The following is a 27,082-nucleotide window of genomic DNA, read 5'->3' on the forward strand; positions in this document are numbered from 1 at the left end:
AAGGTGGCAATTAGTTAAAAACTGTTCACCAAAAAATTAGAAGCCGATGCCTATTATCCTTGCATCCATCTTTAAAAGGATTATTGACTATATTACGTAGCCACAATGTCCATAGAGAATGATTCCCTGAACTAGGAAAGTTAAACTGTAAGAGTATTAGGTGACAGTGAGGAGAGCAGTGGAGTGTTTGGCCATTTAACGTAATCAAATAGACAAATGGAGCAGAATATTTTATGAGGCACAAGGCATAATTTAGCTGACGAACATAACTTGTGATGTGCAAAACTGCAGAAAGTTTCTCAAACGTGGCTTAAAGTTTCAGTGAAATGTATCGCAGGGACACAACACTGTTCAGCCCCTCAGGAGAGTCCCTGCAACAGCTGGTTTCTTCACTCCATATGTATCAGGACTGTGCCAGTTGTCTTCCTCTTATATATCAAAGGCTGTCAGTCCCTAGAAATTTTGAAGGAAAGCTGCCAGGTTTCCACAGTGCGACAGGTTTGCATGTTATCATTTGGAGTCATTCCAGCTTGTCAACTTCCATTTCCTCTTTTACCATTGTCACCACCTTTGCTCCTACCCAAGTGAAAAGAGAGAACTCTTGCATCTTTGCAGGAATGTAACATGATCCGGTGTGTAGTTTTTAGCGCGCAGTAAGCAATACCTACCCCCCTACTGTCTACTATTCTGGTTGAAAACCGAGAGGACAAACAATAAATAGTGACTTGCATTTATATAGTGCCATTAACTTTGTAAAATATCCCAGTGTGGTTCAGAAAGGTGTTAAAAAAAATTTGCTTTCATACCGCATTATGCTACATCAAGGCAGAGGCTGAAGAGATTTTAGTCTGGTTGACTGAGATTGAATGTTTAAAATAAAATATGCATAACACAAAATATAGTCTGAATTTTGTAAGGTGCTATTCATTGCCTCATCATACGATAAATGTTGGTGTGAAAATGTTCACAATTATTGTACGATCACTTCCTCCAAATCATATCATCTATCCAGCAACAACAAAACCATTAAAGTGAGACGGAGCAGAGTCGTCAATATTTTTGTGGTAAAATGATGATGGCTTGGCTTGGCTTTGCGGATGAAGATTTATGGAGGGGTAATGTCCACGTCAGCTGCAGGCTCTTTTGTGGCTGACAAGTCCGATGCGGGACAAGCAGACACGGTTGCAGCGGTTGCAGGGGAAAATTAGTGGGTTGGGGTTGGGTGTTGGGTTTTTCCTCCTTTGCCTTTTGTCAGTGAGGTGGGCTCTGCAGTCTTCTTCAAAGGAGGTTGCTGCCCGCCGAACTGTGAGGCGCCAAGATGCGCGGTTTGAGGCGATATCAGCCCTCTGGCGGTGGTCAATGTGGCAGGCACCAAGAGATACTGTATACGGGACAAGAAACTTGCAATCCTGCAGAGTTTAAAATAATTGTCTGTTTAATGATTGAGAAATGGCAAAATAACCTCAGTGTTCTGCAGTAAAGTACTTAAAATTTATGATGAAGGTTAGTGGTTGCGATCCAAAATTGCTGATTGTAGAGGCGATGACAACAGGTTCGTACACCCCACTCCTGCTGACGATTCCGAATGATAGAAAGCACTGGAGCTCTTGGTGGAAGATAGCCACCTCCATCCTGTTCGCCTGATGGTCCTTTTGTGCTTTGGTCCTGTTCTGCATGGTCATCCAGTTTTCTGCACTCCTCTAGGATCAGGGAAATCACCTCTTGTAAAGTGAAATATTTCAGAATTTATTTTCTTCCAGTGAAATCCTCAGAGAATTTCCAGTTTAAAAAAATGGTAGAATGTTGGTCCAGGTAAAACGCTCTGAATGGTCTCCCCTATGTGACTCAAAAGTCCTCTTCAAATGATCACAGCAGCCTTTTAAGTTCTCAGCAATTTCCTCCTGTTCATTTGGTTGCAGCTCAGAAAGGATGGTAATTGAATTGCTAGTCAGCTAAGTGATATGCTGCTTATTTAATGAACTTACTTTGGCAACGTAATTGTCAATTGATGATCCTTCCGGCACTCATTTCTTGTTCGCACTTCAAATCCGTTACGTAAGTGTGCTGACAGCTGGAGCCAACCTCTCTGCTGACTGTTCCATCTTCCCATATCAGAAGGTCTTGAGTTTCAAAAACAACCTGGGGAAAATTGTCCTTTCACTGTTTCAGTGCAGTGGCCCAAATCTTTCAAGGTGATGGCAGAATTTATCCGCGTAACTGCTCTATGGTTCATGTTTGTTTGCATGTTTTACGCTGTGTGCAGTTTATATTTTGCACTGCCAATTAGTGGTGATTCAGCCGCACCCACAGATCAAAGGAATCTCAGGGTTGTATATGACAATAAATCTGGCAATTCTCTGGAACTTTGTTCACCAAGTAGCTATTATATTGGTGAATCTCCCTCATACGCACAAAATTACAGTTATTCCCTCTGCCAAAATGCTAGAAATTTTTTAGAAGTTTATCACACCAAATTGGACCTGGCAGAGTGAATATTTCCCTTTCAATTCACTGGAGTGGACTGGCAGGTTACGTCGTTACTTAGTTCAGTGGCAGTGGCTTAATTAGCCACAGTATATTGTCCAAGGAGTGTTGGTGAGTGGTCGAGTCTGAGGGAATGGGAATGTGGGAGAAAAAAAAAATTAGGGGTAAATTTAGTGGTGAAATGCAATTTCTCTTGGAGCTACGAATGAACCTGATGAGCAGAAATACCATTTTCCAATGTCATAAAATATGAAAATATAAAATAAGGCATCTAGCATTTAGTATCGATGATTGAATATTTTAGGAATTCTTTTTAAAATATTTTCAAATTTATTAAACATTTCAAAATAATCTTAAAATAGATTTTGACTATTCTTGAATACTGTGCATTTGCTTGATTAACCAGTCTAGTGGGCACAACTTCTCTGCCTCCCTGTGATTTCATTACATCACAGATGGCTTCGTTGTCTGGCAAGGATTCACCCTGAGAGATCCAGTTGTCTCTGCATTTAAGCCTCCAGCTTTCTTCTTTTTGAATATTTTAGTTTTGATTTTTTTTCAAAAATATACATAATAAAATCTTCAGTATCACAACATATTAAACTTTTTTCTTACAAACAACAAAACACTAAAACAAAATAGTCCCTCCCTCCCTCCCCCTTCCAATACATACAGATCCGCACATCGTCAGAGTATACGTCTATTAAATATATAGAATACAGTTGCAGAAATCACGTTTGGATGTTTATAATAATAAAGTATATTGTCCTTTTATTTATTACTGTACTTGGGCCCCTAGATGGTACAGGTACGGCTGCCAAGCCTTTATAAAAGTGTCATATTTATTCTTTAAATTCCATAGGCAGTCCATCATGCTATAAGGGGAGTTGTACTTCCAAGTGATCGCAATACATTTTTTTGCTACCGCCAGTGATATTTTCATAAATGAGATTTGATATTTATTCTATTTGTTGCTTATTTCCATAAAATTACCTAATAGATATAGCTCTCAGCCACCTGTGAAGGCCACTCCTGTTATCCTGGTTAATTTTTCTGCGATGTCTTGCCAAAATTGCCTCAATTTCACGCACAGCCACGTGCCATGTACAAAAGTTCCTGTCTCAGTCCCACATCTGAAACACATGTCTGATATTTCTACTTTTGATCTATGTAGTTGTAAATTATTATTGGGTAAGATATAATTGGTGTAAAATATTATATTGAACCAATCCATATCTTGCATTTATAATTGGTGTCCTGCTGTCCTTACACCAATCTGACCAGCTTCCTTCTGAAATCACTACCCCCAAGTCTGACTCCCATCTTTCCCTTGACCCCGGTAACCCTGGTTTTGCACTTTAGCTCTGGAGAGTAGAGTACATTTTTGTTATAAATTTGGGTGTATTCCCCATCCAGACTGTTCATTCCGTTTCATTAATTTCAGGAGGAGTCAACGTTGCTCCCCATCTTTCTCTTAAGAATGATCTAAACTAGATAATTGGCCACTCCATATTTCTGTTTTAGTATTCCTTCTGTATAGGAGTCCTTAATATATCTTATACCTTTGTCATACCACAAATCTAATATTCTATTGCTTATGTTCATAGGCAATAATACATTTTAGCAATGGTACTTTTGATATTCCTACTTTTTATCCTATACATTCATTAAATTCTTGCCATATTCTAATCATATGTATTAGTATAGGATTAACTATCTTTTTTCGAGAGATTTGACACTCATTTATAGATAAAATCCTTTGCTTTCCCCTCCCCCATTGAGTGCATTCCCATCTGAATCCATGGGGGCAGGGGTTGGGGGGGGGGGGGGGAGCTGATTTCCACACAGAAGGCTGCGAGAAATCAAGCCTGTGCAGCTAGGTAGTATTTTTTTAAATCTGGAAGTATAAGTCCTCCCAGCCTGTAGTCCCATATCAGTTTTTCAAGTGCAATTCTTGGTACCTTACTATTCCATAGGAACTATCTAATATGATCGCTTAATAATTTAAATAATTTTTTTAGGTAACAGAATAGATAGCAATTGGAAAAGATACTGCAGTCTTGGCATTATTTTCATTTTGACGCAATTAACCCTTTCTACTAGAGAAATTGCTAAGTTTCCATTTCTGCAGTGCTTCTATCTTCCTCAAAAGAGGAACATAATTTAGTTTATACAAATTTTGTAAAGTGATGTCAGTTGCTATTCAAAGATATTTTATTCCATCTGTCTTGCATTTAAATTTACTTCCATGTAAATGTGTCAATGGCATTAACTTGCTTTTGTCCATATTTATTTTATAATCAGATATTCTTCCATATTTGTCCAGCGTTCCTTGCAATTTTTTCAAAGATTTATTCAGGTCTGGTAGGTATAGTAGCACAGCATGAGCAAATAGACTAATTTTGTATTCTTTTTGTCCAACTTTGAAGCCCTTTATATCTGGATCTCTTCTTATTCTCTCTGGCAGTGGTTCAATCGCTAAAATGTTGTTTTAATAAACACAGGAGACAGGGACCATCCCTGTCTACTCAATCTACTCAAGGGGAAAATTGCTGACATCTGATTATTGGTTATAATTTTAGCTTGTGTTTTATGATACAATTTTTTTATTCAGTTTGTAAATGTTCTTCATATGCCAATTTTTTCCAGTGTTTTAAATAGAAATGACCATTCTAAATGGTCAAATGCATTTTCTGCATCCAGGGAGATTGTAATACTTTAATTCTGTTTGAATTTTGCCATGTGTATTATATTAAATAATCTTCCTAGACTACTTGAGGTATGTCATCCTTTTACAAATCTTACCTGGTCTATATGTATCAATTTTGATAGATATTGTCCTGATCTATGAGCCAACACTTTTGCAAGTATCTTATAATTGGCATTTAGCAGAGAGATTGGTCTCTATGAAGAAGTTTTTAATGGGTACCTATTTCTTTATGGTAACACTAATAATTGTGATTGAGAATAATTCCTGGAGGGTCTGTTTCCACTGCTTGGTCCAGAAAATCCATAATCAGTCTGTAAAACTCAGGTGGGAATCCACCTGAGTTTTACAGACTGATTATGGATACTGAGGGCTTTTTTCAAAATCTTCGCTTGTAAAGGGAGTGCCTGGTTCCATCTTTTCTCTCTCTTCTAGTTTTGGAAGTTCAATATTTGACAAAAATTCTTCCATTTCATTCTCGTCTCCCAGTAATTCTGATTTGTATACTTTAATGTAATATTGTCATTGATTTCCTTTTCCTATATGCTAGAGTGGACGTCTCTGCTTTTATAGTTTTTATCATTCTTGATAACTTCTCTGATTTATTTGCCAAGTGACCATTCACCTAACTCAAAATATTGTTGTTTTGTTTTTAATATGTTTGAATTATATATCTTGGTTTTTATATTCTACATTTTTCATGTAGTCTTGTTCTTTGATTCTTTTCTTATCCTATCTTTCTCCAAACTGTTTACTTCTGCCATATATTTTTTCTTAATATTCTTTACATAGGATATAATTTATCCCCTCAATCATGCTTTCAGCATGTCCCATATAAAAAAAACTATTAGTTGTAAATGGCTGATTTGTTTTGCCTTTCCATTATTACAATAGTTAATGTTAGTGGTAAGTGATCTGATCGAAGCCTCGTTAGGTTTTCTCGACTTTTTAACTGGGCAGTCATTAAAAAAAACAATCCTTGTGCGTGAATCATGCACCTTTGAGTAAAAGGAGTAGTCTCTCCTGAGGGATTTAATTGCCTCCATATATCAGTAAGATTTTGATCCTTCATAAATTAAATTGTGGTTTTGCTGCTTTTGTCCTCATTTACTATTGCAGATTTATTTAGCTTTGGGTCCAAGCAAAAATGAAAATCTCCTCTGATCAATATATTTTGTCTTTCCAATGCTGTTTTTAAGAATTTATCCTTCATAAAGGGTTCAATGTCATAATTGTCATAAATGTTCATGCTTCTTCCTAAATTTTACAATGCGCCATTACATACCTTCCAGCTATTAATAATGGTGTATTTTTATTAATTAGAATCATTACTCCTATTGGCTTTGAAAGCAACCTGCATCCCAGGATCTCATCTCACTCCCAGTAACTTAAACATCCTACTATGACTGGTCGTGGTCGCTGTTCGCCGCTTCTTCTGGGTCTTTTGCAGCTTTGCGTTTAAATTGTTTTATCCCATCATTTGTGGATTTCAAACAAGCTCACCAGGTTTTTCCCCTCGATTCCTTCTCTCAGTCTAATGATTCTTACATTGCTGGGTCTACGGAAAATTTCCATAATGATGGATCTTATCCATCAATCCTTTTCTGTCTGTGTCCCACGTTTTTGCCTTTTCTTCTGGAGCCTTTGACCTGTCTTTTGTTTTGTCCAGCTCAAGCCTCCATTTGAGTCATTCGTCCTGTTAAATCTTCCACAATTTAAAAAAAATATCTGATATATCTCTTATCACTGATTCAATTCTCATAAAATGAGTGCCCAAAGTTTCCATTTTGTTCAGGATGTTGGCTATATCTTGGGCCGACACCCCAGCTCTTCTGGGATCAGCTGGAAAATCTATCTATCCTTAGCTAAAGTCTCCCAATCTGGAGAATATCCTGGTGCAGCCTCACTCACCCAATCACATCCATCCTCTGGCTTTTGTTACCGGAACTGCACACAAGCATTTAGTGAAGATTCAGCATGATGTTTTAACTCAGATATTCTACACCATGAGCATGACTATCATGTTGACTTTTTCAGGCAAAACTAAACTGGAATTGAAGTGAAATGAATTGGTGTCATGTGTACCATGATGTAGTGAAGAACTTGGTTTTGTGTGGTTTCCAGGCAAGTCAACCTGCTCATAGCACAAGAAGTAGTGAAAGAATAAAAACAAAGGTGCAAGTGATAGTGTTACAGTGAAACAAATATGTAGCATCCAGTGTTATATTGGAAAAGAATGCAAGATACTGTGTTAAAAAGAAAAGCAGGACGCCCAACAGTACGGTTGGCGTAGTGGTTAGCGCAACGCCTTTACAGCGCCAGCTATTGGGACCAGGGTTCTAATCCTGTGCTGTCTGTAAGGAGTTTGTACTTTTATCCTGTATCTACATGGGTTTTCCCTGGGAGCTCTGGTTTCCTCCCACCATTCAAAACATTCTGGGGCTTGTAGGTTAATTGGGTGTAAGTTGGGCGGCACGGACTCATGGGCTGAAATGGCATTTTACCATACTCTAAGTCTAAATTTAATTTAAAATTTAAAGCCCACTTGCAAACCATTCAAGTAGCCGTGTTGCTACTCGAAATGTAACAGAGTAGACCATTGGCACTGCTTCTGGGGGATGGCCACTAATTAATGTCAAGATTCATGGTGGGCTGCTGCACTGTGTACCATCTCAACAGTACGTCCATTGATCCCTTTGTGTAGCAAACAACAGAGGTGCAGAAGCAGGTAGAAGTCAGGGACCACAGATACAGAGTTTGCTTTTGCTGAGGCTTCCAATGACGTTGAATGCCACATCAGTTAGCTAATTCCCGTTTCACCAACAGACAAGCTCCTTCCTTCCCTCACTGACCATCCACATGCTTACATGGTCATGCATAAAAATATATGCAAAATAAATATTCCAAGGCATAATAAATATTACATTATGTCTTATTCCATATAGCATGCAACTTGGCTGTCCTAATGATTCTCTGGAGTACGAATCTCATGGCTACAGCAGAACTAGATATTCAGTGCGTGAGACTACTGGCGGTCTTTCAGGAAGTATTCAAATAACCTTAGACTTGAACAAATCTACTCTGGACAGCACCATAATGAACAGCTGCTGTCTGGGTTGATTGACTGAAAGACATCAGTAAGGGAACAAGACATAATTCTTCTCTTCCATTTAATTACTCAGTGTGGATGCCTCGGGTATCACCTCTGCACCAATACAAACCTTACAGTTTTGTGGTGTGAAAAGTTCTCCATTAAGTCTTCTTACCTACTATTAATACAGACTGCTCCATGAATGAAAGAAGTTAATAACAAGTTTCCCAAAACGTCAATAAGCATCTTCCATCTTTAAAGTAGTTTCACAGAGAGAATCTAGGCAACCTCTGGACACAGGTCTTTACATGCATAATCAGTGAATTGACTGAATTTAATGAATATATATAAACACATTACTCCTTCTGGAATTAAGCAGTGCAATAACCATTCTGTTTCTATCCAAACATGTCTTGGAGTATTGGAATCCATCACTGAGCACTTAGGTATGAAGTTACCATGGAAACAGAAGCCACCATAGTTCAAAATGGGCGTTTTTTGGTAGCTGACGGTGTTTTTTGATGCATAAAATCTGCTCCTGGGATTGTTGAAAATGCACACTGATGCAAATTGTTTTACAGAAAAGACAAAATGCAATAAATAAATTCAGATTTCACGCGTAATACACTCAAGATTTTCTTTTGTAGTTTATGGCACAATTCATTTCTGAAATATATTATAATTTGCATCCAATTTAACATTTTGCAAAAAGCAAAATGCACAATGCAGCAGATAGTGAAAATCTGGAATTAAATCAGAAGACGCAGTAATGTCTCTGGAAGAAATCAACAACAATGTCCAAGAGGGGCATTCTGTTAAATGCTCAACATAAAATATTTTGATCCATTCTCTATTTTGAGGCCAATAACCCAGGACAGAGATGGGATGGTGAATGCAGAGGGAGGAGCAATAGCCAGCCCTCACAACTGAAGAATTATACTTCCCAGTCATACGAAGTGTCATCAAGTGCAATGAACAACATCCTTGATACTGTGGGGCCAGAGTGGACAAAGATGGAGAGAGTGACAGAGTTGATGTTTCAGTTGATGTCCATAGACCCAAACTCAATTTGCCTTTCAAGATTTGTGATTTCCCCCTCTGTTGGGTTTTATAATTAATTTTCTTCATGGCCCATCTTAAATTTATCGTGTCCAAAAGGGCAATTAATGACACCCTGTAGCTTTTTTACCACCACTCTATACCTTCTCCTGGCCCATCCACTGTTTCCCATTCGTCAGACTGACTGAAGTTCAGTGTTCGGTGAGCAGAAATTTACTCCAACTAAATATTTGGTTGCTTTTGTTTTTTTTTGTGTCAAAACTCAATTTTCTAGTCACCATTTAATCTATTGCTCTGGCAAATAATCAAAATTAAATCCCACACTGAGGTTCAAGTCATATATCTGAGACTGGATATACTCCATGTCTCTCTATTTTTAACTGCAAAAGATTTGTATGAATCCATTCCCAATTCTGTTTGACTTCTGCTGAAGCCGCCTTTTATCTCCATTATTTCCATGAACTCTGTTTATCTTCATTTTCTTCTTAATAAAATTCCAGCCTCCTTTAACTTGCTCCAAGTTCCATTTACCCATCAGTCTGTTGTTTGCTGACCAACCACGTTATAACTGGTTAAGTTTTCTCCACCTCTGGAACTTCACCTCAAAATCTCTTTGTATCCAATTCATTTTCATGATTTAAGTTTGTTCTTAAGACCTTTCCCCTTAACCAAGTTTTCACTATCTGCCTTAATACCCTCTAATAAATTAAAGTTCTTTAGACTTGAAACTTGCTGGCCATGCTCAAAACGTAAAACAATACAACACCATACAGGAACACAATTTTGGTGGCATACATGATGCCAAATTAAACTAGACCTCTTCAGCCTGCAAATGCTCCATACCTCTCCATTCCCTGTAGAAATGTGTCCATAAAAACACAAAAAGCTGGAGAAACTCAGCAGGTCAAACAGTGTCCCTTATGAAGCAAAGGTAAAAATATTTCTGGCTTGAGCCCTTCATAAAGGATGAGAGAATGTTGGCAGGCATCTGAACAAAAAGATGGTGGGGGGTGGCAAAAGCAGGAGATGATAGGTGGAGAAGGGAAGGAGGGAATAGCAGCGATCAGGGGGAGGAGGGATGGCTGGATGGGTAGAGGGGAAGGGAGGGGAGAACTGGAAAGACTGGCAAGGAGGAGGGGAGAGAAAAGGCGAGCAAGTTTAGCAGAAAGCAGAGAAGTCAATGTTCCGGCCATCTGGCTGGAAAGTACCCAGACAGAAAATAAAGTGGTGTTCCTCCAATCTGCAGGTGGTTAGGATGGGATGGTATATAAGGCCATGACACAGAACTGAAATGGTTGGCTACTCTGTTGTGGCAGATGGAGCAGAACAAAGCAATCACCAAATCTGCGACCGGTCACACTGATGTAGAAAAGACCACAAAGGGAGTAGCAAATCCAGTAAATCTTTTCTCCAGATTTACAAGTGAAGTAGCTGCTTCCCTTGAAAGGCCTGTTTAGGGGCTCGGATCAGGGTGATGGAGGAGGTGTGGGTGCAAGCATTGCACCTCCTGTGGGCTGCAAGGGAAGGTGCTGGGAGGGGGTGGGAAACGGGGAAGGGTGTGATAGTTGGGGAGGGATGAGTGCATACAGTGGGCTGTCGGCAACTCGAGGTGAGGAACCCACAGAGGCTGTGGGCCGCTGGAGACCGCTGTCGGAGAACCCGTGCTGGGCTGCGGACTGCTGGAGACTGGCTCGAAATTGACTGAAGGGGTACCAGGTGTCGCAACCGGAAAGAGTGGGGGGGTGCGTGGAAGATTCCCTGATCGTGTCAGAGGTTCGGATCTGGAGCTCGGGTCGCCAATGGTTTGGATTCCACTTAGTGTGGCTGCAGAAGTGCTTGAGCTGAATCTACTTGCAGGGACCTCTCTTTAGCTTCTCTTCCTCTGACTGTAAGACGCACTTCCGGCAATTTCTGCTGATGGCGAATCTGTCTGCCTTACAGCAGGCAAAAGCAATTTTGTGTAATATGACACTCTTATTACAATAATAATAAATTGAATCTTGATTTTTCTCATTGCTGTTTCTATGCATTTCCAACCAATGAACCCCAAACGCTACCTCACCATGTGTTTTTCTTTTCCTTGCACTATTATTTTATTTGAAATGTTTTTATATAAATGTTTGCCCTGTGATGCTGATGCAAAACAGCGAATTTCGTGACATGTTCATGACAATTTAATGAATTCTCAATTTTGAATATTTAATTTCTTCAATTTCCAGTTCCTAACTTTGGTCGCTTTTTGTCTCATAATTAGAATGTAATCAAAAATATTTAGACAATCACTCATTGAAAATGTCAGGGTATAAAATTTAGATCCAATCTGTAGCTTTCTTCTGCAATTTGTGGAACAATCCCTTCTCCAGTCTCACTGTGGGGGGATGTTGTGATTAAGCGTTTCCACCTGTTTGAACACCAATCTTTTTTTTCAACCATGGATCACCTCCAGAGCAGCATTTGGAAACACTTTAGAAAAATGCCATAAGCCTCCAGGGAGAATCCATGCTATATCCTGTTGGTTAACGGCTAAGTGTTTCAATTCAGTGTGAGGAAATCAAAGTTAATTGTGAAACCAATAGAAGTTAAATGTCTTGAAAAATAAAGTGCAGGGACCTTTTCACCCGCAGTGGATGTAACAAAGTGGAATATTTATTTTTCATGCTAAATGGTTCTATTATATTGGAAGGGTTGAAAAAGGAGTGCCAATATTTGGCTTTACCTTCAAAAGAGAATGTCAAGACAAAGTTCATGTATTGAGCTGCTGTGAGATTAATATTGGGATGCATTTTCGATGTTACAAAATAAAACAATGCTCTTATTATTGTTTAACTCCTTCCAATTTTATTTGAATGTGGTCAAATTAGCCTGTCCTATTAGAATTGTTTATTGTTACGCTATGATTGTTGATAGTTGCCAAATGACACAAAGCTAATGGGGTAGTTCTATTATCAGTGGCAAGCTTGTATTCCATAAGGATTTAGATCAATAATTTTCAAACTGCTCCCCTAAACTCACATTCCACTTTAAGTAATCCCTCTGCCATAAGTGCTCTGTGATTGGTAAGGGATTGCTTAAGTGGTACGTGAAGGATGAGAATCATTGCTCAAGACCCAATTGCCACTGAAATATTTTGCTTGAGAAAAATTGTCATTATCCCATTTCCTTTGGAGTTACAAAACCGTGCACATAACAAGTCAATTAGGTATGATTAACAAGTGGTTTTCAAACCTTTTTCTTTCTACTCACATAACACCTTAAGTAATCCCTTACTAATTACAGGGCACTTATGGCATAGGAATTGCTTAAAGTGCAATGTGAGTTGGGGGGGGGGGGAATGCTGTTATGTCTCTGGAGCTACTTGGGAGGCTTCTTAAATAACTTAAAGATGCAAGATTCAAATAACAAAAGAGACTTTACTGACTGATGCCTTCCACCATCTCAGGAAACTGTTCACACACTCACACGCACACACACACACACACACACATACACACACCCACCCACAGTCGTGCACTACAGTTACTACAGTGAGAAGGGTGTATTCTTACGCGGTTACAAAATAGTTCACATTATCCTGACTATATAAGAGGGGCAGTTTGAAAACCACTGATTTAAATTGAAAATTAACACCTCTACAGGATGCATTTCATCACAAGGAATCCTTTTCCTTTCAATTGAAAGGGGCGATTTCACTAGAACGATTTTTGGTTCTTAGTTTCTTTCGCCGAGGTTGGTGAATCTGTAGAATTTGCTGCCAATTGAAGCAGTGGAGGTGAATTCAGTAAATATATTTGAGAAAAGGTTGGATATTAAGGGATATAGGGAAAAGACAGGTAGGTGGAGATGAGCCTCACTTCAGGTCAACCATGATCTCTTTGACTGACAGAGTAGGCTTGATGGGTCGGATGGCCAACTCCTGCTCCTATTTCTTGTGTTCTCGTTGTAAAATTCTTATGCTTTTCTCATGTGAGACATACCAAAAACACCTTGACAGCCAAAGGTTCAACAGTGACAAAGTGAAAAGGAAAACAAGTGTTGGAAATATTCAGCAGGCCAGGCAGCACCTGTGAAAAGAGAAACAGTTAATACTTTGAGCCACAGGGGGTCTTTTCCCACCGATGCTCTCTGACTTGCTGAGTCTTTCCATCAATTTTTGTTTAATTTCAGATTTCTAGTCTCTCCAGTTTTGTTGTTAAATTTTTTTTTTCTTCACTGAGATACAAGTAGTTTTATTGTCAAGGAAATAAAATCATTGAAGATTACATCTCCTTTCTGTAAATTTAATTAATGTACCCATGTTAAATGGGTAAAGGAATAACCAGGATAATTTTCTTCTACCTTAAATTCTATGAAATAAAAATAGTTCTTTTAGAAAATAATTATACACCCATATCAAAGCATAATGTAATGACAGTCATTCAACAAAGATTGGATGTGAACATATGCCAGTACAATTGATTGCATGGAGGTGAGAGTGTGATGTTCCTGTCATTTCTTTTCCACATGATCCAGTGATGAGTGAAAGCTAAAACTATTCTTAGATCTTCCAAAAGAATCTTAGACAACAACAAAAATAAAATCTGGATTTATCATTGAGATATCTTTGCCTCACACAGAATAATGTTGTTGGTCTAAAATGTGACTTCAAACACAGAGAGAATGAAAAACATGATAGACTTCTTTATTGTGCTCTGAATTGAACAGCTCACAACAGTGTCATTAGCCGTCAATAAACTCAACGTTTTGTATATGATGTGTCACAGGAGAAGACTCCCTGTGTACTAATAAAAAGACAATGCTGGAGAAACTCAGCAGGTCAAACAGTGTACAGCGAAGATAAAGATAGATAACCAAAGTTTCAGGTTTCTGCCCTTCATCAAGGTATGAGAAAAATGTCGGCAGGCACCCGAACAAAAATGGTAGGGATAGGGGGCGGGGGGAGAAGCACAATCCCACAGGCAGGATGTGATAGGTGGATAAGGGAGGGAGGTCAGAGCAGTAAATGGGATGCCTCTCTGAATGGGGAGGGAAGGGGGGTCCAGAGCTGGAGGAAAGGAGAGAGTTGGATGCTGAATGGGGAGTCGGCTGGCAAAAACTGGAGAAGATGCTGTTAACTGCCATACAATAGGAGAGTGCTCAGATGGAAAATGGGAGAGGACGAGGCCATGGACAGATATGTCAGCGTGGGAGTGGGGTGCAGATGGCCACTGGGAGATCCTTGTCACTGATATGGATAGAGTGAAGGTGCTCAGTGATGCCATCTCCCAGTCTACATCTAGTCTCTCCGATGTAGAGAAGGCCACAGTGGGAGCAGTCAATGAATCGTGTGGAGACAGAAGCGAGGTGTTGCGTCCCCGGGAAGGACTGTTTGGGGCCGCGAATGTTGGTGATGGAAGAAGTGTGGGAACGTGCGGCACTTCCTGCAGCCACAGAGAAAGGTGCCAAGGGGATGATTAATGGTAAGGACAAGAGAGTCAAGGATGGAGCGGTCCCTACGGAAAGCGGAGGAGAGGGGAAGATGTGTCTGTGGTACTAGATTGATCCCATTATATTGTTACACAGTCAGTACCAAAGTCATCCAAGTTATTTAGTTAAAAAAAACTTCAGAATCAAATAGGAAGATGGAGCATTGTTAAATTGGTAACACATTTTCAATTAAATTTATTTATGAGCATTTAAAATCAAAGATGTTTATTTGTTTCAGGAGATTCTTTCACCTGAATTATAACTTTGGCATATTTTTGTCTTAACCTTGCAATTTATGCAATCAAGGTACAGACTTCTTTGAATCGCTTATCAACAGATAGTTTGACCTGTTTGGGGAAGTTAGATATAAGTATAAAGTTTAATTGTTCTTATCAGAGCATACTAATACTATCAGTAGTGGAGCAACGGCAATAAATAGAGAACATTTTGCAAATGACTTTTATTTAATATTTGCATCAATTAAACACTTAATTCTCATTGCCTTCTGAAACTATTAGCATTTGATAATTGATTATAGTTAATGTTTCATTGTACCGGACACATTTTTATTTGACATGCCACAATTGGACAATCAATTACAAGTCAATTGATGAAGAAGTTCTGTATCTTATTTTGCCAATCGATCATTTACTCCTTCTTGGCTCCGCAAGGGAGGTATTAGTGGTGCTAAATCTTAACTAGAATATCAGATTTGGCTGTACAGTAATAGAATGGTGTTGGGGATTGGGTGGAACCATCCCAAACGCAATAATTAAGAGTAAGGGCTGTAATTGTAATGTGCTATTTTGTTATGCATTAATTGGCTGCTCACAGCAAGGTAATATAACCATTGGTTTGTTTGATCAGGGAAACTAACTTGCAAAGTTTAAACGACCCAGTTAATCTTTGATAATGAATAAAATGCTGGTTGTTTATAACCAACAGAAAACAAAATCTATAAAAACTCAGATATAGGCTTTTTCTTCCAGCAAAGTGATGGTTGCAGGCAAAAAAAAAATATAATTAGTTATCTTTTACTACATTGGCAAATGCCAAGTCAATACCAGAATGTATCCTAAAAGGTAATTGAAATAGACAGAAGAAAGTTTCTTGCAGAAAATGTTTACGATTTTGCATTGTTTTTCAAGTTCTCCAGCTTTTCATCCTATTAAAAGAGCTCTATCGAGAGTGTCCTGGCCAACTGTATCACAGTGTGGTACAATTGCTGCAGAGAAATGGATTAGAAGTCAATCTATAGGACCATAAGAGTGACAGAGAGGATCAATTCCCCCACCCCCATCAATTGACATGATCTGCCAGGATCATTGACTGAAGAGGGCATGCAAAATCATTGAGCACCCCTTCTACCCTGCACACAGCATCATTCAACTGTTCCCGTCGGGAAAGAGATGCAGGAGTGGCAGAGCCAGCACCACCAGGCTGAGGAGCAGCTTCTTCCCACGGGCAGTGAGAATGCTTCACTAACCATCTGAGACTTTCATTTCCATGAGAAAATATTTATTTGTTTATTGCTATAGATGAACTCTTGTCCTGCATATGCATTGCTTGTCTGTAATTTTGTTATGTCTGGTTGTGCGTCTGCATGTTTTGCACCGAGGAGGGGAGAACGCTCCTTCGAGTTGTTCCTGTACAATCAGATGACAATAAACTTCACACTTTTCACAGCCAATTCAATAGTCTTTGCAGAACAATCTCTATTGAATGAAGGCAAAATGGTAGATAGTAAGATCCCAAAATTGTGATACAATTCTATTTTGGGATGATACTATGTCAGGAATGAATACAGACCAACAAAGTAGAAGAACATCTCATCTTTACATTGGACCATAAGAGCGTTCCCTTCAGCCAGAAGAGATGCTAAAAGTAATGGGAAAAGTTTTAAACAAGGAAACATATAATATTCAGAAGAAGTCAATGCCAAGAGATCAGATTCTGTCCATAGCACCTGTTAATTCAATCTAATTGATCATGGTCTTCCAAATTTACCACAGGAATTCTGTGTAGATGAAACAGATAAGCTATGAATGATTCAGAGCTTATTATTCCCCTTTATTCATAGTTTTATTTAATTAACATGGGCACCCATGTATTACTTATTTTTTTAAAGAACCCTTCTGCAATGAATTTCCATTACCTTTATTAATCTTCCTTTCAGATCTATACTGTATTTTGTTTAGATCCAACGGCCTTTTAATTGCACTGGCTGTGCAAAATCAAACTGTTGGTGAACTTTTAAATCACAACTTAAATATATACTCCACGTGTGGTCTGAAATGCATCTGTTGGCAATTTGAAAGCCAGGAATGACGTTGATGATTTAGTGACCTGCTTGTCACCTCCATTTCTAAATGTAAAAATGCATTGTCTTTGGTTAGAAAAATAGCCAGCATAAATCATATTAAAATGTGGTATTATTATTATGATATTCATCAAAGTGTTATTCGAGAAAGCATGAAATATATGTTATTACTTTGTAATGTCTTTTCTACTAGACTTGATTATTTTCCATAAATGACCACATAATATAGTAACACCCTTGGCTGTCTACAATGACATCATACAACTGAATACCCAAAGAAAGACACTTCAAAAGGTACTGTTCATTCCAGTTCCACTTATTAGTCTACTATAGTACATTAGAAGAGGACTTCTAATGTACTGATAACGGGGTGGCATGGTTAGTGTGGCAGTCAGCATAACACCGTTACAGCGGTAGCGATCGGGACCGGGGTTCAAACCCTGCACTGTCTGTAAGGGATTGGTACATTCACCCTGTGTCCACTTGGGTTTCACCTGGGGCCTACGGTTTACTCCCACCATTTAAAACGTAACCGGATGCAATTTGGCGGCACGGGCTCGTGGGCCAAAATAGCCTGTATGTAAAAATTTGGAACAAGGACTTGGTTCATGTGATTGCCAACGTTCAATCAGAGTGAAAACATAACGCTGGAGAAAGTCAGCAGGTCAAATAGTGTACTTTATCTTTCTTTTCTTCTTTGGCTTGGCTTCGCGGACAAAGATTTATGGAGGGGTAATGTCCACGTCAGCTGCAGGCTCGTTTGTGGCTGACAAGTCTGATGCGGGACGGGCAGACACGGTTGCAAGGGAAAATTGGTTGGTTGGGGTTGGGTGTTGGGTTTTTCCTCCTTTGTCTTTTGTCAGTGAGGTGGGCTCTGTGGTCTTCTTCAAAGGAGGTTGCTGCCTGCCGAACTGTGAGGCGCCAAGATGCACGGTTTGAGGCGATATCAGCCCACTGGCGGTGGTCAATGTGGCAGGCACCGAGATTTCTTTAGGCAGTCCTTGTACCTCTTCTTTGGTGCACCTCTGTCACGGTGGCCAGTGGAGAGCTCGCCATATAACACGATCTTGGGAAGGCGATGGTCCTCCATTCTGGAGACGTGATCTACCCAGCGCAGTTTGATCTTCAGCAGCGTGGATTCAATGCTGTCGGCCTCTGCAATCTCGAGTACTTCGTCTTTGCAGACGATGCCGCTTTAGTTCCCCATTCAGAGCCAGCTCTTCAGTGCTTGACATCGTGTTTTGCGGAAACTGCCAAAATGTTTGTCCTGGAAGTCAGCCTGAAGAAAACTGAGGTCCTCCATCAGCCAGCTCCCCACCATGACTACCAGCCCCCCCCACATCTCCATTGGGCACACAAAACTCATAACAGTCAACCAGTTTACCTATCTCGGCTGCACCATTTCATCGGATGCAAGGATCAACAACGAGATAGACAACAGACTCGCCAAGGCAAATAGCGCCTTTGGAAGACTACACAAAAGAGTCTGGAAAAACAACCAACTGAAAAACCTCACAAAGATTAGCGTATACAGAGCCGTTGTCATACCCACACTCCTGTTCAGCTCTGAATCATGGGTCCTCTACCGGCATCACCTAATGCTCCTAGAACGCTTCCACCAGCGTTGTCTCCGCTCCATCCTCAACATTCATTGGAGCGACTTCATCACCAACATCGAAGTACTCGAGATGTACTTTATATTGCAAAGATAAAGATACATAACCAACGTTTCAGGTTTGAGCCCTTCATCAAGATATGAGATGATGTTCAATGTTCATCCGTGACTGATGTGTCTTTATACCACATTTCGACCTTTGATCTATATCCCTCATAACATAACAAGAACCTATTCATTTAGAGAAGTCCTCCTCTTTGCTTATATTCTTTTTTTTTTACATACTTTTGATGTTATTACCGTCACCATCTAGATTTCACTGAATTGTCTCACTTGAAATGGACATGTGCAAATAAACAATTCATTTCAGTTAGGATGAGACTGTAGAGGAAGAATCGTGCACGTACAGGGGAGAGAGGGAGGGCTGAGGCAGTTTAGTCTTTACTAGGTTGGCATGGTTAGTGTAGCTGTTAGTGCAACACTGTTAACGGATTCAAATCCTGCGCTGTCTGTAAGGAGAGGTACATTCTCTCCATGTCTTTGTGGGTTTCTTCTGGACACTCCTATTTCCTCCCACGCTTCAAAACGTACCAGGGGTTGTAGGTTAATTTGGGCGGCATGGGCTCGTGGGCTAAAAAGGGCCTGTTACTGCGTTTTTTTTTAATGTATAATCTTTGTCTTGAGTGGCTATCATATTGATATAAACCATTGATTTGTAAATAATTAGACATTCTTTGGACATATTAGGTACATGGATTAAATATGGTGTAATATATATCATCAAGAAACTCAATATAAATCATAGCCAGATATATGCAGATTGGATTTAATGCAGAAAACTATAAAGAGGTATATTTTTTAAAAAATAGAAGTTATCAGAAGTATGAATTAAGTAATACCATTTTGAAAATGGGGTTCACAAATATAAACCTTTATGGGAGATAGAACAAGCTGTTAGGAAGGTCCGTAGGATACTTGGGTTTATAAATAAAGACATAATATAAAAGAAAGTATGTTTCAACATTTACAAGATACTGGTTTAGACAAAAGTCTTGTTCTCCAACCACACTTCTGAAAATACATCAAGGCCTTGTGGAACATGCAATACAGATTCCATAAATACCAGAAAATTCGTTCTCTGAAATGACCGGAAAAGCTGGCATTGTTCTCCTTGGAGGTGTTCAAAATTATGAATGGCTTTCATACATGATTCTTTGAGAAGTTATTTCCACAGACAGGAAGGTCAGTAACTCGAGGAAGCAGATTTAAAATGATTGGCAAAAGGTCTCAGAGTGAGATGGGAGGTCTTAAATAAATGATGTGTGTCATGATACAGGTTGCACTGTCTGAAAGTGCAGTGGAAGCTGACTTCATATTAACTTCCATGAAGGAACTGGATATTTACTTTATAAAGAAAAATGAGCAGTGCTCTCTGAGGAAAGAAAGCAGACTTGATTTTATGTCATTGATCTCTGAAGTCATGGACTGAATGGTTCGATAATTTGTAGAGTGGCATGTTAGAACATCTTTAAAAAGCTATTTTCTCACAGCTCTAGTAATTCAGGTTCAATACTGATCTCTGGTACTGTGTGCGTGGAGTTTATAGGTTCTCTCTGCTCATGTATGGGTTTCCTTTGTGTGTTGTAGTTTCCCAAGAATGCCCAAATTGGTTGGTAATTGTATGCTGTTATGTTGGTAGTGTGATAGAATCTGGGGCGAACTGAAGGAAATGTGGGAAGAACAAAAATGGGAACGTTGTTGGTGGGTATTTGTTTGTCACCATGGGCTTGTTGGGACATGGAACCGACTCTAATGCTGTATGGTGCGATGAAAACAATTCCTGTGCCCATTCAAACACTTGATCTCGAGTCTTACTTTGGGCCCATCACATATTTTGTACAAATCTTGCAATTCATTCACAGCAGCGTCACTGGAACGGATATATTTTATTTTAGAAGTGTGGCGATCTCAAGGAAACATTGCTATTACCTTTATATTCTCGTGCTTTGGACCAATTATTTAAAAAAAAATATAGACAAACAGCACGATAACAGGCCCTCTGGCCCACGAGTCCGCACCACCCAATTACACCCAGTTTACCTACAATCCTCTACAAAGGTGGGAGGAAATCAGAGCACCTGGAGGAAAGCCATGTGCAGACACAGGGAGAACATACAAACTCCTGAAAGTGGTGGATACGATCCTGGGCACTCACTGCTACGCTAACTTTGCAGTCCCCTCTAACTGCTATGTTAACCGTTCTGCCAAATGTTCAAGACAACTTAAAAATACACAGAACTAATGACTATGAGTATAAATGAGACCATTGGTCTCTCTCCATCCTTTCCATTTTCTGCAATTTAGCTTTCTAACCTTTCATGGTTTCATGGAGCTGAAATGTTAATTTTGCTTCTCATTCTACAAATGCTGCTTGATTTGCGAGGTTTCACTTTACTTTATGGTTTATTTTAGAAAGATCAGGTGCTTCTTCTGGCTTCTTGTTCCTGGTTTCAGGAATAAACTTCAGCCTATATTGTGGGTTTGCTTTCTTCACCAGCGTCAAGAGGGAAGTTGGTTGAGATCCTAACGATGATAAGCATGTCATTCTTGGACATTAATGGGTAATATTTCATCCAGTTCCCACATTCACCAGGAACTTGCTTGATCATTTTTGGAGAATGGAGAGGATCCACCCAAGTAGGTACTTAAAATTGCCTCTTTTTTTTAATGTGGGCAAAGGGGAGTTGATTAATGGGGAGAATTGTGTAGGCCTGATAGATGAGGGTAGGTTCTATATTTGCATATGTGGTGAGGATAAATGAGTACAACAATGGGTAAGGGATCCATGTTATTGAATTATAGAGCTATACAACATGGAAACAAACATTTAGCCCATTCGTCTCTGCTGACCTCTATATGACCTGGGCCCATTTGCTTGCATTTGACCCATTTTCTTTGAAACTTCTCCTATCCACAAACCTGTCCAAATGTTATTTTCATGTTGTGATTGTTCCCACCTTCACCACTTCCTCCGGCAGCTTGTTCAATGTACTCACAACTCTCTATGTGGAAAAGAAAAGTCACCTTTAAATCTTCACCACCTCCTCCCACCTCACTTTAAACCTATGGGCTTCAGTTTTAGAATTCCTTAACCTGGAGAAAAGACTGTGACTACCTACCCCATTTATTCTCCACACAATTTTATAAACTTCTATATTGCTCCCCAGTCCGTCCAGTTTATCTTTGGAACACAAGCCCTGCAGTCCAGACAACATCATCATGAATCTTTTCTGCACCCTCTCTAACTTATTCACATCCTTACTGTAAAGCATGACAGCCAGATCTGTATACAATGCTCCGTGCACTTTCACTGATGTATACTATAACACAATGCCCCAACTCCTGTTCACTTGAAGTAATGTTCCAGTTGTCTTCTTCACCACCTTGTCGAACTGTGTTGAGACTTTTTGGAAACTATGTACTTGTACCCTGAGTTCTGTGTTCTGCAATACTCTCCCAAGGTTTAATAATCATGATGGAAGAAACAGGGGATTTTTAAAGTCTTATTGGTTTCTTTCTTTTTCTTCCAAATGATGTCAAATTATCTCAAGAACAATCTTCAAATTTAGTTTATGCAAATCCCCATTTTGCTCTGCATTTTTCTTGCACCCTCATTATTACCTACTTGCAAACTTGGTTAGGGTTTCCTCATTGAAACGTTATTGGAAGCTTTTGTTAGATTGTATCTTACATCTTTTGTAAAACAGGCTCATGTTTTGAACCTTTTTTTAAAAATTATAATCTTTAATTCCTGATTAGTTCCAGTACAAGTTACTTTATTGTCTGCTCAGCTCAAGAATGCTTCCTCCCCTTAAATTCCCAACACCGTGTGGAATATTGGCTCTGGTCCAACCAATGTCTTAAAGAAATTTTCTCTGGAAGCCAGGTATTATCTGAGGGCAGAATTTTCAACGAAAAAGCACAATGCTGGAGAAACTCAGCAGGTCAAGCAGTGTCCTTTATATAGCAAAGATCAAGATTCGTAACCAACATTTCAAGCTTGCGCCCTTCATCAAGGTATTGACCTGCTGAGTTTCTCCAGCATTGTGTTTTTACTTCAATCATGGTGTCTGCAAATTTTCATGCTTAGCTAGAATTATTAATGTCCCTAGCTTTCTCACTTCCATTAAATCATATTTACTGTCTTGTTGATGTACATCTTGGCACACAATATTCTCCTATTCTGAACTGACTCTCTGAGGTAACAGATAACAATCTGATTCAGCCCATCAGATCTATGACATTCCCCAAGGGATGAACCTTATTTTTCATTCTATCTCTCTTCAACTTATTCTCTCTCTCACACCCATCAAGTCCCTTGTTATTCTTCCTGCAAAGAGGCTGCAGTGCAGAGTAACTGTCTTCTTTGGCTTGGCTTCGCGGACGAAGATTTTTGCAGGGGTATGTCCACGTCTGCTGCAGGCTCGTTGGTGACTGACAAGTCCGATGCGGGTCAGGCAGGCATAGTTGCAGTGGTTGCAAGGGAAAATTGGTTGGTTGGGGTTGGGTGTTGGGTTTTTCCTCCTTTGTCTTTTGTCAGTGAGGTGGGCTCTGTGGTCTTCTTCAAAGGAGGTTGATGCCCGCCGAACTGTAAGGTGCCAAGATGAATGGTTGGAGGTGATATCAGCCCACTGGCGGTGGTCAATGTGGCAGGCACCAAGAGATTTCTTTAAGCAGTCCTTGTACCTCTTCTTTGGTGCACCTCTGTCTCGGTGGCCAGTGGAGAGCTCACCATATAACACGATCTTGGGAAGGCGATGGTCCTCCATTCTGGAGACGTGACCCACCCTGCGCAGTTGGGTCTTCAGCAGCATGGATTTGATGCTTGCGGACTCTGCCAGTTCGAGTACTTCGATGTTGGTGATGAAGTCATTCCAATGAATGTTGAGGATGGAGTGGAGACAGTGCTGATGGAAGCGTTCTAGGAGCCGTAGGTGATGCCATTAGAGGACCCATGATTCGGAGCTGAACAGGAGCGTGGGTATGACAACGGCTCTGTACACATTGATCTTTGTGTGTTTCTTCAGGTGGTTGTTTTTCCAGACTCTTTTGTGTAGTCTTCCAAAGGCGCTATTTGCCTTGGCGAGTCTGTTGCCTATCTCTTTGTCGATCCTTGTATCAGATGAAATGGTGCAGCCGAGGTAGGTAAACTGGTTGACCGTTTTGAGTTCAGTGTGCCCGATGGAGATGTGGGGGTGGGGGGGGCTGGTGGTCATGGTGGGGAGCTGGCTGATGGAGGACCTCAGTTTTCTTCAGGCTGACTTCCAGGCCAAACATTTTGGCAGTTTCCGCAAAACAGGACATCATGCGCTGGAGAGCTGGAGCAACTGTAGGAACCACTTAACAGCACATGAGGGAGGAAACCAGGGTACCTGATGAACATTTAAACTCCGTATCCAAACTCAGGATTGAATCCAGGTCTTTGGGATGCAATGCAGTCATACTCAATGCTGTGCATCATACTCTCCGACAATTGCGTGCTTCTGAAGTTTTGAATAGCAGCTTCTAATCCAGATCAATGAAATGCACCAGCATCAAGTGGAAATAGATTTAAAAATGATGACTGAGACTTATCTCTTCCTATGGTAATTAAGTATAATGGAAAATAAAATGTAAAATGCAGATAGAATAGATATTTACAGGTTAGATGCTGACTTACAACCATAATGGGGACCGAAAGTTTGGTCGTAACTCGGGATTGGTCGTAAGTGGGGGAACGTGGACCTTAGGCTGCCGCAGGGAATGGGGACTTCGGGTTGCCGCCGGGAGTGGGGACCACTGTATACAGTACTTTTAGTACAAAATATGTACTTTTTCAGTAGTTTTAATCATTTTTTTAAAGTTTGATCATAAGTGGACCAAAGTGGACGTAACTCACATAGGTCGAAAGTTGAGGACTACCTGTATCTGGTCATTATTTAAATAATGGATAAAATCAACTACAAAAAAACCCCCTGAGACATAAAATTTCTTTAACCTTATCAATTATTAATCTGTTTAATATATAACCAATATTTCTCATCATCTGTTTTTGATCACTGCTTGCTCTTTCAACAAAGAAATTCTTCACTGGTCCAGTTTCAATAGTTCTCCTCTTCAGAGGGATGCCACAGACTTTAAGGGGGAGGCTGAGCTTCTAATTTGGGCCAGGAATCAGTGCCCTGTTTATTGTCAGTGTTTCAAATTACCTGCTGAAAAAGCCAAGAGCACATGACTTTAGTCCTGTGAAACAAACAAAAGAGGACTGAGCTTGAGTTATCAAAGGAGTGAGGAAATCAGAACAGATGCCAATGTCAGATCAAAAAGAATCCTCAAATAAACTGGAGAATTGTTGGGGCTTTGGGAGTCCCTCTGCAGGCTTTCTTGCTACTTAGCTTGTTGAGATTTTGGAATTTCCAAATCAAGGACAACTTTGTTTACTAGTTCATTTCGTAGTTTCAAATATTTCTAGCCTAAAAACCCCAAATGTTTAGATGTAGTTTATAAGGGGTTCCATTAGGAAGACTTTGTGCAGAAAATCAGTATCAGAATTTATCGTCATGAACATGTTTTGTGGCATCATTCCAATGCAAATATCACAGTGTAAATATTGCTATAGATTGTTTAAAAAAAATAAATTAGTTTAAAGAAGAGAAAGTGAGGTGGTATTTGTGGTTCATTGTCCATTCAGAAATCGGATGGGAGAGGGGAAAAAGCTGCCCTTGTGCTGCTGGGTGCTTGTCCTCAGGCTCCTGAACCTCCTTCCTGGTGGTAGCAGAGTGAAGAGGGGCATGGCCTGGGTGGTGAAGGTCCTTGAGGATAGCTGCTGCTCCCTTAAGTTTCAGGCTTGAGCACTCCTTCAGTATGCTTAAAGCAGGCAGGTGACAGAAGGAGAAGACGAAATGAACTGACCCAGTATGTAAAAGTAGAAGACACAAATTTCTTGTTTATTTTCATTGTGTGATGACATTGTTTAATGAGTTTAATGGTTGAATGTTGAGTGGGTGGGGAGGGGGTGTGAAGGAGGGAGGGAAGGGAGGGGGGAAAAGGGGAGAAAATGACACTGTGTATATTCAAGAGGGAAATGTTTGTGTGTATTTTGGTCAGTATGGTTCATAGTGTGAAAAATAAAAAAAATTAAAAGCAGGCAGGTGACTGAATTAAGAGGCTGGGGAGAAGGAAAGAAAGGATAGGGAAAGGTTCACAGACCAATGGACCAAAGGTGTTAATTGGAAATGGATACAAGGGCAGGAGAGGAGAGGTTAGAATTGATCTGGGAAGACGGTGGTTCTGTGAATGCTGACCAAGAGGAAAGGAGACAATGGGTAAAGGTAAGAGAGAGAGAGCTGGAGGAAAAGTAAAATAGGAATAGAGAGGTTGGGGCTAATAGAATTGGGAGATGTTGATGTTAATAACATCTGGTTGGAGGATGCAGGTGGTGTCAGTCCGGCTGTGCATGAGACCATGGGCGGACATGTCTGAAGATCCAAGGTTTTGGGAAGCATCTGAGGAGATGTAAATCTTTTTCTTTGTTGAACCAAACCAGAAAGGCATGCTGAGGAGGGAACAATTCCTAAAACCCCTGAGGTGCTTCTGCTACACTTTTCACTCATTTGCTGCATTGCCAATACCTTGAACATGAAAATTATAACTTGCATAAATAAGAAATGTCATGTTCTCAGTTTTGTCAAAAGCACTCTCCAGTTGCCATTTGGGAATTAATTATTTTACTTTATATCGTGAATCTTCTTTACTTCCAGCAGTGAATGATTACCTATTATCAGGAAAAAAAAAGAATCAATTAGGTTTTTTTCTTAAAAAAATAAATTGGCTCACAGCAAATAGGGAATTCAAATTGAGTGCTGATGCCTGTCTAATAATGTCAGTTGGCATTGCAAGCAGCAAAATTAACATTGGAATACATTTCTTAGTAATGTTGCTTCATCTTAGGTTGAGCTATTGACCCAAGTCAATGAGATTCATACTGATGCTCTCTTAAATAAAGTAGAATCTTTACAATAAAAATAATATACCTTACACTTTGCAAGTTAATTATTGGTCTGGATTGTACATAATCTGTGTGTATCTTGTTTTCACCCTCTGAGAGTCCCTAGGGTTGCATTAACCCAATGGTTTGCAACACTTTTTCGGTCTCAGGCTCACCTGACTTCTGGCCTAACATGCCGCGGCCCACTAGTGGCAGTGCCTGAGTGATATTTTTACGTTAAAGGAAGCTCTGTATGAAACAGATCTTTATTTAAAGTATTTCATTTAATATTTCTAAGAACAAAAAAAAAGCTGCAA

The sequence above is a fragment of the Narcine bancroftii genome, chromosome 14 (genome assembly GCF_036971445.1).
Source record: "Narcine bancroftii isolate sNarBan1 chromosome 14, sNarBan1.hap1, whole genome shotgun sequence".
Classification (NCBI taxonomy): Eukaryota; Metazoa; Chordata; class Chondrichthyes; order Torpediniformes; family Narcinidae; genus Narcine; species Narcine bancroftii.